Source organism: Pan paniscus, chromosome 13, assembly GCF_029289425.2.
Source record: "Pan paniscus chromosome 13, NHGRI_mPanPan1-v2.0_pri, whole genome shotgun sequence".
In the NCBI taxonomy this organism is placed as follows: domain Eukaryota; kingdom Metazoa; phylum Chordata; class Mammalia; order Primates; family Hominidae; genus Pan; species Pan paniscus.
The window spans coordinates 123,106,739-123,125,037 of NC_073262.2; the positions used below are offsets into that span (position 1 = coordinate 123,106,739).

The following is an 18,299-nucleotide window of genomic DNA, read 5'->3' on the forward strand; positions in this document are numbered from 1 at the left end:
TACTTAAAGCACATCTCAATTTGGAAGCTAAATTTTGTTTTTGGTTTTTTTTTGAGTTGGAGTCTTGCTCTGTGGCCCAGGCTGGAGTGCAGTGGCGTGATCTCTGCTCACTGCAAGCTCCGCCTCCTGGGTTCACACCATTCTCCTGCCTCAGCCTCCCGAGTAGCTGGGACTACAGGCACCCGCCACCATGCCTGGCTAATTTTTGTGTTTTTCGTAGAGATGGGGTTTCACCTTGATAGCCAGGATGGTCTCGATCTCCTGACCTCATGATCCACCCGCGTCGGCCTCTCAAAGTGCTGGGATTACAGGCGTAAGCCACTGTGCCCGGCCAGAAACTAAATTTTTATAAAAATAATTGATCATGAAATCTATCATTGATAACATAGATTCATATATCTATGTCATCTGACCATATTTAAGAGTTTTCTGATAATTAAATAAGTACTGGTTTTTAAATTTTTCTTTTTTCTTTTTCTTTTTTTTTTTTTTTGACAGGGTCTTGCTCTGTCGCCCAAGCTGGAGTGTAGTGGCATGATCTCAGTTCACTGCAAACTCTGCCTCCTGGATTCAAGCAATTCTCCCGCCTCAGCCTCCCGAGTAGCTGGGATTACAGGTGCCCGCCACCACACCCAGCTAATTTTTGTATTTTTAGTACAGATGGGGTTTCACCATGTTGGCCAGGCTGGTCTCGAACTCCTGACCTCAGGAGATGCACCCACCTTGGCCTCCCAAAGTGCTGGGATTACAAGCATGAGCCACAGTGCCTGGCCATTTTTAAATTTAAATTTTTAAACATAAATTGAATAAAATAGGAAATTTGGCCCCTCAGTCTCACTACCCAGATTTCAAGTGCTCAGTAGACACATGTGGCAGTGGCTGCTGCATTGGACATAATGAGGCCAGATTGTCTGGAAACGAAGAAAGCTGTTGGAGAGCTAGACTGGAACCAGATGACAGAGGACTCTGGAAGCCGTGGGAAAATGTTTGGATTTCATTTGGCTTGTGATAGAACGCCACTGAAGTTGAGTGGATAGGTGAGTGGCACGCTTTGATTTGTGCTTTAGAGAGATCTTCCTTTGGCTTTGGTAGGGGAGAGAATGGAGGGTAGAGACCTGATAGGAGACTGTTAGGTAGTTAAGTGAGAGATGAAGGTGCTGGTTTAAAACAGTTGTGCTGCAAGTGTGAGACATTGTTGGTTTCAGGGTATATCCGGAAGGTAGAGTTGATAGTACTTGCTGCTGTATTGTCTGCAGGACAGGCAGCAAAGAGGAATCAAAGGAAACTTCTAGGATTTCGAACTGACCAACTAGATAAACAATGGTACCACAGTTGATATGGAAATGACCAAGGTATAGACAGTTTTGGTGAAGAAAATGGGATTTGGGCAAATTAAGTTTTATTTGTCTATTCGACTTCCAAGTAGATAGCTGAGTTTGGAATTCGGGGGAAAGCTTAAGGCTGTAGACTAAATGTGGCAGTTAGAGTATAGATGGTATCTAATGTCATCCGAATGAGGTAGTCAAGGCACTGAGGGTACCTTGAGGAAAGAAGTCTGAAAAGTGAGTTTCAGGGCAATCTGAAATCTAAATGTTGGGAAGATGAGATGAAGCCAGAAAGTGACATTAAGATAGAGTGGCTGGGCCGGGTGCGGTGGCTCATGCCTGTAATCCCAGTACTTTGGGAGGCCGAGGCAGGCAGATCACAAGGTCAGGAGTTCGAGACCAGCCTGGCCAATATGACGAAACCCTGTCTCTACTAAAAATACAAAAACTAGCTGGGCATGGTGGCAGGTGCCTGTAGTCCCAGCTACTCAGGAGGCTGAGGTAGGAGAATCACTTGAACCCAGGAGGCGGAGGTTGCAGCGAGCCGAGATCGCGCCACTGCACTCCAGCGTGGGTGACAGAGTGAGACTGTCTAAAATAAAATAAAATAAAATAAAATAAAATAAAATAAGAGTGGCTAGTGAGGTAGGAGGGAAATCAAGAGAGTCTGATATCTCAAAGCTAAGTTTATCAGTCTTGGCAAGTAAAAGTTTGTGTAGTCAAGAGAGAAAGAGTAGAGAGGGTTTTTGATTTTTTTTTGTTTTTGTGTTTTTTTTGAGAGGGAGTTTCACTCTGGCACCCAGGCTGGAGTGCAATGGCACAATCTTGGCTTACTGCAACCTGCACCTTCCAGGCTCAAGTGAGTCTCCTGCCTCAGCCTCCCGAGTAGCTGGGATTACAGGTGCCCACCACCACGCCTGGCTAAATTTTTCTATTTTTAGTAGAGATGGGGTTTCACCATGTTGATCAGGCTGGTCTTGAACTCCTGACCTCAAGCGATCTGCCCACCTCAGCCTCCCAAAGAGCTAGAATTACAGGCACGAGCCACTGTGCCCGGCTGAGAAGAGAGTCTTATAAAGGAAATGTTGTGATGCTGTGATCAGGGTATAGGGAAAAGCTCAAGGAAGCAGTTCAGTTATTCAAGGGGTAAAAATGGGGTTACCAAGGCTAAGTCTAAAGGGATGAGAGAGACAGAGAGAGAGAGAGAAAGCAAGAGAGAACTGTGGGGAGAGGTCACCTAAGAGAAAATATGCTCTTGGTTTAAAGAAGCCAATCCATAGCAATGCTGCAGGGAGTGAGCAAGGAATTGGTAATTCACCCTGCCTTTTCTTTCATCTTGCAATCTTTGGCCATTTGCTAAATTCAACCAGAAGACAGAAGGCAAGAGAGCCTGTTGACTTGGTGTGTGCCAGTCAGTCTCCCAGGGCACAGTGCAAGATAGAGAAGGGTGAGTAGTGGATCTAGACGGGCAAATATCTGGCGGATATTCAGCTCACCAAGTGAAGAAAGCCATTAACAGGATAATAACTGAGAATTATATGAAGCAGAATCCACCCCCAGATTTTATTGCTTATATCTTTATTGAGGTGCTTAGCAAGAGACAAGAGATCCCAACTAGAGAATCTGTAATCATTGTCTACATATGTTAATTTATTTCTCTCTTCTGTCTTTTCTACTTCTTCATCTACATAATTCCTCTTAGCTTTTCATATTCCTATCAGTCTTCTAACTACTTCTCTTTTTTCTTTTTTCTTGACTTTCTTCTCTCATTCCCTTTCTTTTTTCTTCCTTCTCACACACTTCTGTCCATTCTAGTCTTTTCCCCAATTTGTTTGTTGAAGTTGATCCATGGAAAGTACCTAAAACAGCTTAGAAACAAAATAATGTATAAATGTCATTCACATCAGCTCAGCCTATGAGAAAAAGAATCAGTATTTAAAAATTAAATGTGGTTGGAGAGTAGCCCTAACATATGTGTATTTTAGAACAGTAATTGTTTCCCCCCTAGAAGAGTGGATGACTTATTTGAGCAAGAATAATTTGAGGCTAGAGCGATCTAACTTTTTAGGTTATAGAAAGGATGTTCTATGGCAGTGAGCAAGCATTAGAGTCACCTGAAGGACTTATGCAAATATAAGTTGTGGAATCCTACCCCCAGCATTTCTGATTCAGTAGGTATGGGGTGAGGACCAAGAATTTGTATTTCTAGCAAGTTTCTAGGTGCTGGTGCTGTTGCTAGTCTGGAAAGAACCACTGATATATTGAGATAGGAAATTACAGTCGATCCTTAAATGGGATTGGGAGTAAACACAGGGCAAACAACTAGATACCTTAAGAGGGAAAACAATGGGTGGTACTTTGGTGATAAATTTGATGACATTCAGAGGCACAGAGGTGTGGGGTGAAAAGCATCACCCAGATACTGCGGATTCCAGTAGAGTGGATATATCCCAAACAACTAACATCTCAGGAGAGATCAGTGCACTCAGGTAAATATATTTTGAATACCTATTACTTGCTTGTATTTTCCACTGCCCACTAGACATCTCTATTTGAATACTTCACAAGCACGTTAAACTCAATCTGTCCAGAAGTCTTATTATCACATCTCCTTCATCCCCAATCCTCTCCCATCTGTATTCGCTATCTGCGTCAGTGACCCCACTAACAAAATCACCATGCCAATAATCTGAGAGTCTTTGCCAGCTCCAATATTCCTTTTGTCTTCCTGTATAACTTACAAACCGATTTTTTGTTTCTCTGCTTCCCTAATAACTGAACTATCTTAGGCCAAACTCTTAACAGTTCTCAGATAGAAATAGACTCCTGCATCTAATTTATTCCTGCATGAATTTGTCAACTGTGCTTTCAGGAATGTTATGTTTTTTGTATTTTTCTGAAATACAGATCTCATCTCTTTACCTCTTTCTAAACCTCTCCTGTGTGGCTTCACATGTTGGACACAGCCTCCTGATAGGGCACCTACCTAGCTTCCTTTTCCGTTTCTTCTTGCCCCCTCCCTAAACTTATTTTCTAACAATATCAAGTGATCTGTGTTTCCCTAAGCACACCATAATTCACAGGCCTGTGTGATTGGCTCGGACTATCTTCTGCACTCTCGTTTCCTTTCTTATCTTCTTTCCCTTTCAAGCCCTATTAAGTCCAGTTCCTTGAGGAAATCTGTCTTATGCAAAAGCAACATTCCTCTTATGTGTTCCCTCTGGTCCTTAGGCAAACTTTTATTTTAGCCCTTAGTGTAATGGTGGTTGTTACTGGTTTATGTGTCTGTAATAACTTTATAGGAAGTCTGTTGCTTGAAGGGTGAAGCAGGTGTCTCTTAATCTTTGTATCTTGAGGGTCTGAAAACTTGGTATTGCATGAGTTGTAGAATTATTTCAGGACACTCAGCAAACTAGTTCTAGATTTGGGTTAAAGTAAGGATGAACTGGAAACTAAGAGGAAAAAAATGTTGAGGCAATCTGATCTTGTATGAACTGTGCCAAGCTCAACAGATGGTCAAAATCTGTGTAGAAAGGACCCTGACTGAGGCTAACCCATCCAGAATACTTCTTGTGTGAAGGATGCTCTTTAACCACTCTCATTCCACTCTGTTCAACTTCCGTCCTTTTGTGTAGCATCATAGTATATATTCTTCACTTGAACTAGATAAGTCTGCCATCTGTCTTCTTCACATCACTAATGATGTACTTCACTTCTTTTAAACATCGTTTTTCCAAGGTCTATAATAAACAGTTGACCTATATCACCTTATTTAACCCTTCCAACAACCAAGCCATTACACAAGAGGCAGCAAACCCCTCTAATTAATAGCATGGGCTCAAGCCAGCTTGCCATGTTCTTGGGAAGGTTATTTAACATCCTCGGGTTTTAGTTTTGGCATCTTTAAAATGGGGCTATAGTGCTTGCCTTATAAGATTGATATGAGCATTGCTGAGTCAATATTTATAACATATTTAAGACTGCCTAAAATATACCATGGGCTATGTAGGTGGTTATTAAATGGATTGTACAATTTTCTCTCCTGGATTTCTCCAGGTTCTCCATATTCCTTTCATCAAACCAAGTGTCTCCCCTCACAGTTCGTCTCATCAGTAATGCATTTTCAAAGGTGATGCAGCTTATCTGAAAATATGAGATTGAATATCAAAGGGACTGGGATCTGTTTCAGGGTCCGCTGCTGGTGCCTATGACATCTTGGGCCCAATCATTGACCTTTTTGTCCTCAGATCGCTTATAATGTGTTGATAATACCACCACATTTGGAAGACTTCTGGGAAGGTCTAATGAGGTTGCATATGCATAAATATGTATAATGGTAAGCTATAAGAGGGTGGAGCAATGTTAGGTGAAACACAGTAGCAGCAGTAACGATAAACATAGCTGCTGTACTTGGCCCAGTCTTCAGATTACTCTGGTAACCTCATTTGGTGGGAGGCCCATACCTACTACTACTGTCTGACACTAGGCTAAGATGTCCCTAGAGCTACATCTAACATTCCTTCCTTTACCAAATATAAAGAAGTATAGACAACGAAGGTCTGGAATCTATTTAAGGTCTGGAATTCTTCAGTCATCTCCCTTTCATGATTAAAACACAGTCAAGTATTACATGACACACAAACTAGTAAGACCACATGTTACACGGCAGCTTTTGTCTGCATACACTTGACTCCTGGGAGCTTAGTAACTATATTGCCTCCCTTTTCTCTTTCCCATCCCACCCAGACCTAACTATTGCTTTTTTTCGTTGCTTAAAATGGCATCTCAGGACTGTGAATGATTCAAAGTTTTGTCTTCTAGGAATTGCTTTTTGCTAATCCCAGCTTTGCACAAAGAAATCATGAAAACAATTGGGTACTTTGTAATCTCACCCAATGAATGCTCAATATTTATTTTAAAAATACTTCTTCCTATGATTTTGACAATTCATCAATCGTCCTATAATCCAAGTAATCTGAAATTTGAAAATTGTTATCTTGACAAATTGAAAATTTTCTTTTGAAAACAAGAAGCGGAATTTACTGTCATTTGTCAAGTGAGGATTTTCCTTTGACTTTAAAGATCACTCTAAGTATTTTTGCAACACTATGCAATTTGTGGTGAATCTTTCCATTTAAATAATATTGCAGTAAAAAGAGAAATGTCAGAGTCCAGAATGAGAATGGCAGAGTATTACTCAAGACAATGTGCTATGGACTAACAGGTTTTGATTCTGAACACATCTAAGAGTGAGTTTCCAGAAAGTCTGGTATCCATTTTGATGATTATGATATACTTACAAATAAATCACAGTTGAGTTCATAGACTCAAATTATTTAGTGTAAAGAAATGAACATAGCAATATGTTTTCTGTGCCTTTCCAATTAGAGTTTAGATCAATTTATCTTTGTGACGATATTGCCTAGTTGAATTTTAAAAAATATATTATGACATGTTTTTGGAGTCAACTAGCTGGAACACAAGGTTTCTGAGGCTCAACATGCATTATTTATCCATTTATACTAATAAACCTTCATATCCCACATGTCCCCTGCTCAGATTTGAATGGAACCTCAAATGCACAACCTGTTTTAAATTTATGACACAACAATTGCTTATGACAAAGAAAAATGAATTTAAAAAACGCATCTATTTCCCCCAGAAGAAGAAAAATGGCACATCTTTTTTTTCTTTAAAGAAATGACATTCCTCTTTCTTTTTTAGAAGAAAAATTATTTATTAAAAAAATTTAAAGATGATAAAACATTAAAAAAGAAAGAGAAATTGATTTGAAGACGCAAGATGGGATTGAGTTGTAATATAAAAGTTGCTGGTCTTTTACTCCTGAGAGGCAGGACCAGTTGATTTATAATCACAATTTTGAGCTTGCTTTCCCCCTCCTCCTCTTCCTCTCCTTCCTCCTTCCTGCCTCTCCCTGTTGGGAAGGGAGTGTAGACATGAGGTGACATGTCTCTTTTGATTTACCATACTGTGTCTTCATTATGAGTGCTGGCGATCAGGCAGTAGTGTTTTCTAACTTCAAAGGCTTCAGCAGCCTGCGCAGCATGCAGGGGAACTGAGGTGCCAGGATACGGAGTAACAACAATATGGTGTCGTCATATTTTAGGAGTGTCAGCTTATTCTTTATTTGTGGTACATCAAAGTGAAAATGAGGACACAAGGAAGCCTTTCCTCTTTGTTATTCTCTTCTTCAGTGACAATAATATCTTCCAACTCAATGTCCAGGCCAGAGTCCTAAAAAACTAGTTCTTTCGAATTTAATGTTTCTCATGCTTAAAGAACTTTAGGGGGAAAAAAAGCTACCAATAATAAACTGGAACAGAAAAGCTGCATGCTTATTGAGAAACATATTTAGAGAATCCAAGAGCCTATTTAGGGTAATGTAAGTATTGCTAGGTATCAGTGAGGAATAACAAGGTAACAATAATAATATTATAGCAGCTAATATTTATTGAGTGTTTACAAATTACCAGATGTTGTTTTAATCATTCATATAGATATTGGAACTGTGGCTCAGAGAGTTTAAATAATTCAACTAATATACAATGTGGTGTGGAGCTTGGACTCCAACCCATTGGACTCAGAGCCCACTCACATGAATATCAATTATTTAGCCGAGTATCATCTGTATTAGGAGTTAGGTTTTCAATTCAGTTCTTGGGGCATGGGGCAAACATCAAAAATAGTCAAAAGATACTGTTAACTTGGCTATAAAATACAGCGTACTTTTTTATTTCTGGGTGTATGGATACAACTGCCAAGTAATGCTTATAAAAATATTTAATAAATAAAAGAACGCCATAGCAAAATGAAACTTTAGATTCCTTTAAGGTACAAAAAGGAGCAAGCATACGTAGCTGCATTTTCTTATATAATATTGATATGTAATGTGACTTCAGTGAAATATAAAAGTGAGGTTACTGGAGGTTGGTTTCTTTATTTGAAAAGAAGCTACATAGATGTAGGTTACAATCATTGAATCACGTGGATTTATGCCCTGTTTTCCCAAGGAATGACCTTTACACAAGAGTCCAAACAAGAGTGTCACCTGGGGAAGTAAAAGCTGCCTGTGACTTGGAGTAAGAGCTTCAGGTGATACAAACACTGTCATCTGTGCTTTACCCCTCCTCCTAAATGCCTGATTTAGCCCTCACAGTGACTGTGTGCTTGGAAATATTTCCATTATTTTTAGAGTAGGTGGATCTTCAAGGATGTTAAGTAACTTGTCCAAAGTCACAGAGTCAGTCACTGTTTTAAGAGTTTGCTAGGAAATCCGTGGAAACCTCTGCTTCTGCTGTCCTTTTGTCAGGTGGTAATCATTCCTTCATCTGCGAAAAAAATATGAGCTTGATAAAATTGCTACCAGGGGAGCATGTGCCACCAAGATTGGCTTTGATTCTCCAGGGATACCCTGTATGTATCAATAAGAGGAGGAGATAAAGGCCGGGGGTGTTCAGCAAGAATGTTTCTATTTTGCTCTATGTCATGATAAATTACGCTTGCTGGCTGCATCGAATATTTCTGTTGAAGAAGAAAGAACACCCCACTCTCAGCATCCAAATTGAGAAAAGGATAGCTGTTCTTGGATGTCATCACTGCCAATCTGCCCTGAAATAAAAGACAGAGTCCATTTCTGCTGTGTTCCAAGGAAGCAGCGAGCCCTAGAACGTGACAGGTCTCTCTTTCTGCCCCTCCTCATCGAGGGAAAGGGAGAACTACTGAAACAAAAAGAAGGAAACCTCACAAGCAGAAGGCTGAGAAACCTAGGCAGATAACATCTCCTTATTTCTTAACACTCTCTTAGAAAATTAAAAGGACTTTGTAGAAAATCCTTTTGACTGATGGAGTAGCTCCGAGGAACAGAGAAAGACAGATTAACAAGATGAAAGACCAGGAGCCAGAGGACCCAGACCAGGAGCCAGAAGACCCAGATGCTTTGAGGGCAACATCTTCCTTTTGTTGGAAATAATTAAGTGGTTCCTCTTATCAGGTAATGAGTGAGGTATTGAACACTCCAGCAGTAATCTGCACAGACCTCCATTCTTCCAGACCTCCCTGCCAACAATTCCGTAAGCACTCAATTCCAGTAAAATCCTTTTTCTGTTTAAAATACCTAGAAAATTTTCTATTTTCCTGACCAGCTTTGACTGATACAAACAGAAAATGTGGTGCCAGGTCCTGCAACCATCATCTTGCAGACAATCCTTTCACAATATTCCAACATGCTGAGGATTCCGAGACAGAAAGACAACAGATTCTCAGACGATGTCATTGAGCCACTGCCCCAGATCCCGACAGCATCGCGTTTTCACTGCTTTTTAGGTAAAGGAAAATAAAATATACTTGGGTCAGTCAAATTAGTTTAGTTGTAGCCAGAGTATTCCTATTTTTTACCCAAGCTTCTCATCTGAGAAATGGGGCTACAACAAGGTTTAGCATATATTTAATGGGATATATGCAGGGTGCTTGGCATCAAGTAACCACTTAATGTTGGTGATTAATGTTGAATCATTTTACTAGTCCTTAAGTTCAAAATAAGATGTATCTTTTCCTCTCAATGAAATTTCTGTGGAGGAGAATTATGCCAATAGAATATGCTTTTCTGAATTCAAGCCTGGACATCCAGTTAAATAAGTTAATGCCAAGTGATAATATTTTCGGTTGACTCCTTTCTATTGCATTTACAAATAGAATTAGTGGATCTGTTACATAGACATTCATGTGTAAAGTGTGAACTGTATGTTAAAAATATAAGTAAGAGATTGAGCTTGAGATAGCCCTATGTGATATAAAGGAAAACAACTTTAATGTTATGGGTATAACTTTCTTTCCTAATGTTCTATAATTATTTCTCATTCCATAATAACTTACTTTAAATAGGGTGACCATTTATAAATGCTCTGCTGGAGACAAAAAAAAAAAAAGGAAAATGTTGATTATATCTCATCAGCAGAGGATAACTGGGAGGTCATTATATTGCTTACTGTTTTCTGAAACCAAGACTGTAATCAGTGCTTCGGTTGGGAAAATCTGTTTTCCTCACCCAGTGGTTTTACCTACTTAGTGTCTTTAATATGGAAAGGTATTTGGCTTGTTCAACTTCTCTAGCTGTGTTTATAAATCAAGATAATCATTATCAGCAGAACAAACAAGAGAAAAATATTATGATAAAATGTGAGATGTGAAATAACAATTTTAAAGGCACAATGCTAATGAAAAACAGAAAATCATTATTTTTTTTTTCTAAAGTGATTTATTTGCCCATGCAGTGTCTTTCCAAATTTGTTTCACTTGCAGGATACTTAAAGGCTGCAAAGATGTACTAATATTGTGGCCCTGAACTCTTGTAGTTACCTATATTTTCAAATCAAATTTCTCCTTCTTTGAGGTCTATAAAAATTATAAAAATAAAATTGCATTCAGTGGCGTCACTAGGACTTCATAATTATCTTTGCATTTTTGCTGTAATCTGTAATTTCTTCAAAAAGTTGAGGCTTTACAAACATGATTTAAATATCTGCTTATGGCAATATAAAATGCATTTAAGTAGCTCTCTTTTTGATTCTTACCACCTTGAACAATATTCTGGTCTCGGTGGACTGACACCAAATTGACAAACCACAGCAAAATTGCTCATACACTGAGCCTGGGAGATAAAAATGGCTGAGTGACAGGTGGGACTAATCAGTTCATAGGTAAAAATCAAGATTGGATTTGATGAGGGGATTTCTTGATCCGTGGTGGATTCAATCCTCTTTTCAATATACTGAAAAGCCATTTTTGCCAAGTTTGATTTTCATTATTCCCAACCCTAGCTCTGTCAGTTTTCTTCAAGGGGACGTCTCAACCCTGGCTTTCCCTAATTCTACAGCTAACCAAATAGCCTGAGGGGAAGAGTTGGAGTTAACAAAAGGGTGGGGAGAAAATTAAATGCCTGGTCTCCTGTGAAATCTATTTTAGAGAACTGCTATTAGTTATGCCAGGAGTTAGTTGCAAAAAAAAAAAAAAAAAGCCGTACACTGAGGTGGCACCAAGACCATTATTACACTTACCTCTTCTCCTTATCACCAACAATGACAAAGAGAAGTGATTATTTTAACATTCAAATTAATTTTCTCATAGCAGAAATCATTATGTCTCTGCACAGATAACATTTTCTTTATTCCTTAGATCAGATATTTTCAACAAAAGGGTATTTCCCAGTCACCAGATGAGCATTTCGTGAATAACACAATGAATCTTTTCTCTGCTTCTTTAACATACATTTTGAAAAAAAGTATCTTCCCCAAGAATCTTCGTGCCTCTCTCCTCATCTCTCCTCAGTGTGAACCTTGGAGGCTTTTACCTGGTTGCTCTGAACAGCTACAGTGGTAGTTGAGGTCCAGAGAGCTTTGTTGGTGATGTGGACCGAGGTGGGTGGGAAAGGTGAAGGAAGGCGCATCTTGTTGTCACCTTCACCAGCATGAGGGGTGTGGACTGTGGCCTCGGTGACTCCAGGACAGTGTGAGTATTTGAAGATAACGTCTTGGCGTCACTGACACAAAGTCCAGGAGTTTGGGGCTGTGAAGGACTTAATCCACCTGCGCTCATGAGATTAATTTACTTTAAAGAAATGAAATGAAAAATTGTGTTTTTGAATCAGCTAGTACTAAAATGCTTATGATAAAAATAGCCATCCCCTGCCCCAGCCTAGTGTTGCCTCCTCAGTAGCAACCTCCTTCAATTCTTCTAGCTGTGTCCTCGATGATTTACCTTCATATTTTAAATAACATGCTTACATTCCTATTTCATTCCTTCAACAAATATTTAATGAGGCTCAGCTCTAGGTGCAGGCTCCCAGCAGTGAATCAAATTGTCAAGTCACTGTCCCCATGGAGCTGACATCCTCATTGTGGGAGGAGCACAGTGAGCAAAATATAGAATATATGGTAATGCTACAGTGAAGAGCAAAACAGGCACGAGGGACAGGGAATGTTAGAGTGAGGTGGACAATTTTCAACACAGTAGAGAAGGGAGGTTAAAAGAAGAATGTAATGTTTGAATTTGAAAAAAATACCAGAAAACGGAGAGAGTGACTTGTAAACATATCTGTATTAGTGTTCTCTAGAGGGACAGGACTAATAGAATACATGTATATATGAAAGGGAGTTGATTAAGGAGTATTGACTCATACGATCACAAGGTGAAGTTCCCACAATAGGCCGACTGCAAGCTGAGGAGCAAGGAAGCCATTCCAAGTCCCAAAATCTCAAATGTAGGGAAGCCAATAGTACAGCCTTCAGTCTGTGGCCAAAGGCCCGAGAGCCATGGCAAACCACTGGTATAGGTCCAAGAGTCCAAAAGCTGAAGAACTTGGAGTCTGATGTTTGAGGGCAGGAAGCATCCAGCACAGGAGAAAGATGGAGGCCAGAAGACTGAGTCAGTCTAGTGTTTCCATGTTCTTCTGCCTGCTTTATTCTAGCCTCACTGATAGCTGATTAGATTGTGCCCACCCAGAATGAGGGTGGGTCTGCGTCTCCCAGTCCACTGACTCAAATGGTAATTTCCTTTGGCAACACCCTCACAGAAACACCCAGGAACAACACTTTGCATCCTTCAATCCAATCAAGTTGACACTCAATATTAACCATCACGATATCTAAGGGTGAAGACTGCAGGTAGAGAAAACGCAAAATGCAGTGTCCTTATGTGTAGGATATGTTGCATGAAGAACAGCCAGGAGGATCACAGGCTGGGGTAGAGTGAGCAGGGGTGCCTAGATGACAATGTGGCCAGACAGGACACATGAGGTGTACACAGGGACAGATTTTATAAGACCTTGCACCTGTCAAGGCCTCAAGCTTTCACTCTGAGTGAGCCTCTGAGGGTTTCAAGTAGGGAAGAGACAAGATCCTAAGATAGGACTTAGATTTAGAAAGAACCTCTCTGCTTCCTGGAATCAGAACAGGTGGGATGGGGGGCAGGATTGAAAGAACCAGGAAGGATGCTTCTGCAGCCCAGCCAAGAGTTAATGTTTGCTCTGATCAAGGAGAGGGTGGAAAATGGGGGGACTTAGAACATATTTTGAAGGTAGAAGCTGGAAGGAGTAGCTGATAGATTGAATGTAAATACCTTAGCAGGAAGGAAGACAGGGGTGACTCCAAGCTTCTTGGCCTGAGGAACTGGAAGAATGGGATTTCCACTAACAAAGGCAAGTAACAGTTTAGGAAAAGCAAGTTTGAGAGAGACGCGAGAGTTGGGCATGCTAGTTAATTTTGAAATGTCTCTTAGAAAGGGTGACTCACAGCTTGGTTGGCCTAGGAAAGTCTTAGTTTACTTTGTTGTCATGAAAAATTATCAATATTATATTGATTATCAGTATCTTCCTTTCACCCTGAACACTAACCCTGTTCAGATGATATGTTCACCTTGCTGCAGGCACCTGACTGAGGAGGTCAAAGAGACATAAGAGTGTGGAGTTCATGAAGTGGTTGTGCTGGGTACAGAGCCTGGAATGAGGAAAAACCAGCAAAGGAGACACAATGAATAAATAGATAATGATGTAGGTGGAAAGCCAGCTAAGAAAGAGGCATGGCAAACTGTGCAGATGTTACATTGGGCCAAATAAGATGAAACTGATATTGACCACTGGATTTGGCTCTGTGGAAGGCAATTGTGGTCTTAGTTCCTGGAGAGGAATGGAAATGAAAGCCTGATTAGAAAGCTGCTCCCTTTTTTGGACATTGATTTCCCACTATGGTGGAGGAAGATTGGAGACTTGTATCTCCCTCAACTCTTCATTATACTTCCTCTCCAGTCTCTTCTCCACTCTTGTTATATCACATTCTCTTTTGCTTAAATCCATCATCTTTGCTTTCTTCATTTTGGATGCTATAAATAATGCTCTGCTAACCCAGGTCATAACCTAGAAAGATACCATTTTTTTCTTAATTAACCCTCTTAATTTTTTTCTTAGAGTTAAAAATGACTTTTTAATTTTTTTGCCTTATTTTCTGTGTACTTTCAGACCTTCAGCATCTCTATCATATGCCCATCAACAAAATGTTTAAAATGCTTAAACACATCATTCTCATTTCCCACTGGAGATTTTACTCTGAGAGCTTATGTCAGTTTTGTACAGTTTGGAGAGGGAGAGGAAATAGATGCATATTTGCCATGTTTAGCAGCTCATTGACCTTTGATCTGAAACCTGTTCACAAAAAGAAAGAAGGTAAAGAGACATCCTATTTTATCTACATTTTTGAATCAGATAAAAACTACATTTTGAGTTTCCAATCAAGTTATGCCTCTACATCTTAGATGATTCAATCTTTCCCTTGAGAAAAAAACAAACACATAAGCCAGATCAATATCTTTAAAGCCAATCTTAAAATGCATTGAATGAAAAAGAAAGTACTACTTTACATTTTTTTGTCTTGAAAACATTCCATATTTCATGAAACTTGATCAGTTATTTTAAGAGAAGCTAGTTCCCCGGAATGTCAAGAGGCAGGCCTTTCTCTGCCTTGTTAACCGTGCTTTGTTCTGCTTTTGACTTCCTTATAGCAGTGGGTTAGGTTGAGAGTAGTTTTCTGTGAAGAGCTGCTGATCTCCAACCAGAAGCAGAGTCAAGTGTTGTGAAGCACATGTTGCAGCATTTTTGCTCTCAGATGATGGAACTGCCTGTCTCCCAACAGAGCTGGCAGGGCCTCTGGTGAGTCAGAGCAGAGCTTCAGGGGCCATTCAGAGCACAGAGGTTAAACACAAAGCTGGAGCCAGTCTGCCTGGATCTCAATCCCAGCTCCTCCACTCACCATCTTTCAACTTTTGGTGCTCTTGGATAGAATACTTAACCCTTGGGCATTGATCACCTCTTTTACAAAATGGGTTTATATATAATGATAGTGCCTGCCTCATGAGAGTTGTGTAATGATTGAATAAATTAAAACATGCAAAACAGCTGAAAGAGTGTGTGACATGATGAAGATTTAGTACACATTAGCTACTATTATTATTTTACTCCATTTTGTATTTTTTTAATGTTTGAAATTTTACTAATCGTTTATTATATGGATGGCCTCTTTGACAATCAGCTTTAACCCTCCATCCAGATAAAATCATGCTGATGAGTTTAGTATATGTCCTTTTAGATTTTAAAATAATTATATATAGTTGATCCTCTGTATCTATGGATTCTACATGGCTAACTGCAGAACTTGAGCATTCACAATTTTGGTATCCACAGAGGGTCCTGGAACCAATCCCCTATGGATATACTATATATAATACATACAGTATATAAGAATACATATAGTATATAAGAATATATATAATACCTATGTATATATTTAGATAATATGTCCAAAACAAAAGCTGAAATTTAGCCATTTGACTTATTCCTAAGCTACTGGGAAAAAAATTAATTTTCTGGGATATTAATACACGTTTCCCTTAGAATATTCCTAAATATTCTTGAAAGATTTCCAACTAATATGCACAAAAATCACTTTTTTATGGTTTACACATGTGTATTTACATGCAGGCTACCTCATTTTATTGAGCTTTGTTTTATTGCTCTTCACAGATACTGCATTTTTTACAGATTGAAGGTTTGTACCAACCGTTCCTTGAGCAAGTCTATCAGCATCATTTTTCCAACAGCATGAGCTCACTTTGTGTCTCTCTGTCAAATTATGGTAATTCTCACATTTCAAACTTTTCGTTATTATTATACTATTTTTAATTATTATTGTCATGGTGATCTGTGATTAGTGATCTTTGATGCTACTATTGTAATTGTTTTGGAGTACCCCAAACTGTGCCAATATAAGATGATGAACCTAATTGATAAATGTATGTGTTCTGACTGCCCTACTGAATCCTACACCCCATCTCTCCCTTTTCTTCAGCCACCCTACCCCCTGAGACACAAGGATATTGAAGTTAGGCCAGTTAGTAACCCTACAAAGGTCTCTAAGTGTTCAAGTAAAAGGGAGAGTCACACATGTCTCACTTTAAATCAAAAGCTAGAAATGATTAAGCCTAGTGAGGAAGGAATGGCCAAAATCCCAGACAGGCTGAAAGCCGGGCCTCTTGTGCCAGTTAGCCAAGTTATAAATGCAAAGGAAAAGTTCTTGAAGGAAGGTAAACGTGCTACTATAGTGAACACATGAATGATAGGAAAGCAAAACAGCCTTGATGCTCTTATGGAAAATGTTCTCTTTAGTGGCCTTGACAGATGATCAAAACAGCCACCACCTTTTCTTAAGTCAAAGCCTAATCCAGAGCAAAGCACTAACTCTATTAAATTCTATAAAGAAGGGAGGTGAGGAAACTGCAGAAGAAAGTTTGAAGCTAGCAGAGGTTGGTTTATGAAGTTTAAAGAAACGAGCTGACTCCGTAACATAAAAGTGCAAGGTGAAGCAGCAAATGCTAAGAAGCTGCAGCAAGCTGTCCAGATGTAGGTAAAATAATTGATGAAGGTGGCCACACTAAACAAATATTTTCCATGTAGACAAACAGCCTTATACTGGAAGATGATGTCATCTAGGACTTTCATAGCTGGTGAGGAGAAATCAATGCCTGGCTTCAAAGAGTCAAAGGACAGGCTGACTCTCTTGTTAGGGACTAGTGCAGCTGGTGCTTTCAATGCTGCTTTTTGAAGCAGATGTTCATTCACCATTCTAAAAATCCTAGAGCTCTTCAGAATTATGTTAAATCTACTCTACCTGTGCTCAATAAATGGAGCCACAAAGTCTGGATGACAGCATATCTTTTTACAGCATGTTTTACTGAATATTTTGAGTCCACCATTGAGATCTACTGCTCAGAACAAAATATTACTTTCAAAATATTACTGCTCATTAACAATGCACCTGGTGACCCAAGAGCTCTGATGGAGATGTACAAGGAGATTAATGAGGTTTTCATGCCTGCTAACACAACATCCACTCCATAGTCCATGGGTCAAGGAGTAATTTTGACTTTCAAGTCTTATCTTATTATTTAAGAAATACATTTCATGAGGCTATAGCTGCCATAGATAGTGATTCCTCTAGTGGAACTGGGCAACATAAACTGAAAAACTTCAGGAAAGGATTCATCATTCTAGATACTATTAAGAACATTTATGATTCATTAGAGGAAGTGAAAATATCAACATTAACAGGAGTTTGGAAGAAGTTGATTCCAACCCTCGTGGATGACTTTGAAGTCATAGCCAATGTGGTGGAAGTAGGAAGAGAACTAGAGTTAGAAGTGGACCCAGAGGATGTAACTGAATCGCTGCAATCTCATAATAAAACTTTAATGGAGGAGAAGTTGTTTCTTATGGATGAACAAAGGAAGTGGTTCATTGAGATGGAATCTACTCCTGGTGAAGATGCTGTGAACACTGGTGAAATGACAACGCACTTTAGAATATTACATAAACTTATTGGATAAAGCAGCAGCAGGGTTTGAGAGGATTGACTCATTTCCAAAGAAGTTCTATGGTGGGTTCAATGCTATCAGACAGCATCACATGCTACAGAGAAATCTTTGTGAAAGGAAGACTCAACAAATGTGACAAACTCCACTGTTGTCTTATTTTATTATAAGAAAATGCCACAGACATCCCAGCCTTCAGCAACCCAACCACCATTCTGATCAGTCAGCAGCCATCAATATGGAGGCAAGACCCTCCAACAGCAAAAACATTATGTTCCCCTTAAGGCTCAGATGATTGTTAGCATTTTTTAGCCATAAAATATTCTTTAATTAAGGTGTATACATTATTAAGACATAATGCTATTGCATACTTAATAGACTCCAGTGTAGCTTAACCATAACTTTTATACACACTGAGAAACCAAAAACTTTATATGACTCACTTTATTGTGATATTTACTTTATTGCGGTGGTCTGGAACCAAATTTTCAAAATTGCTGAGGTATGCCTGTACATAGAAAATAAAAGGTTTTCTACTATGAAGTG

The 18,299-nt window shown here is 39.3% G+C and overlaps 2 long non-coding RNA genes across 5 annotated transcripts in view; both read left to right on the top strand.

Moving 5' to 3' along the window:
• Positions 1 to 18,299, top strand: part of LOC103786116 (uncharacterized) — an 859,517-nt gene that overhangs the window by 537,432 nt on the left and 303,786 nt on the right. The gene's annotated exons all lie outside the window — the stretch shown is intronic.
• Positions 8,390 to 18,292, top strand: LOC134728713 (uncharacterized). Its single transcript, XR_010109415.1, has 2 exons — positions 8,390 to 9,336; positions 9,488 to 18,292. It is a non-coding gene; the product is annotated as an uncharacterized LOC134728713 (long non-coding RNA).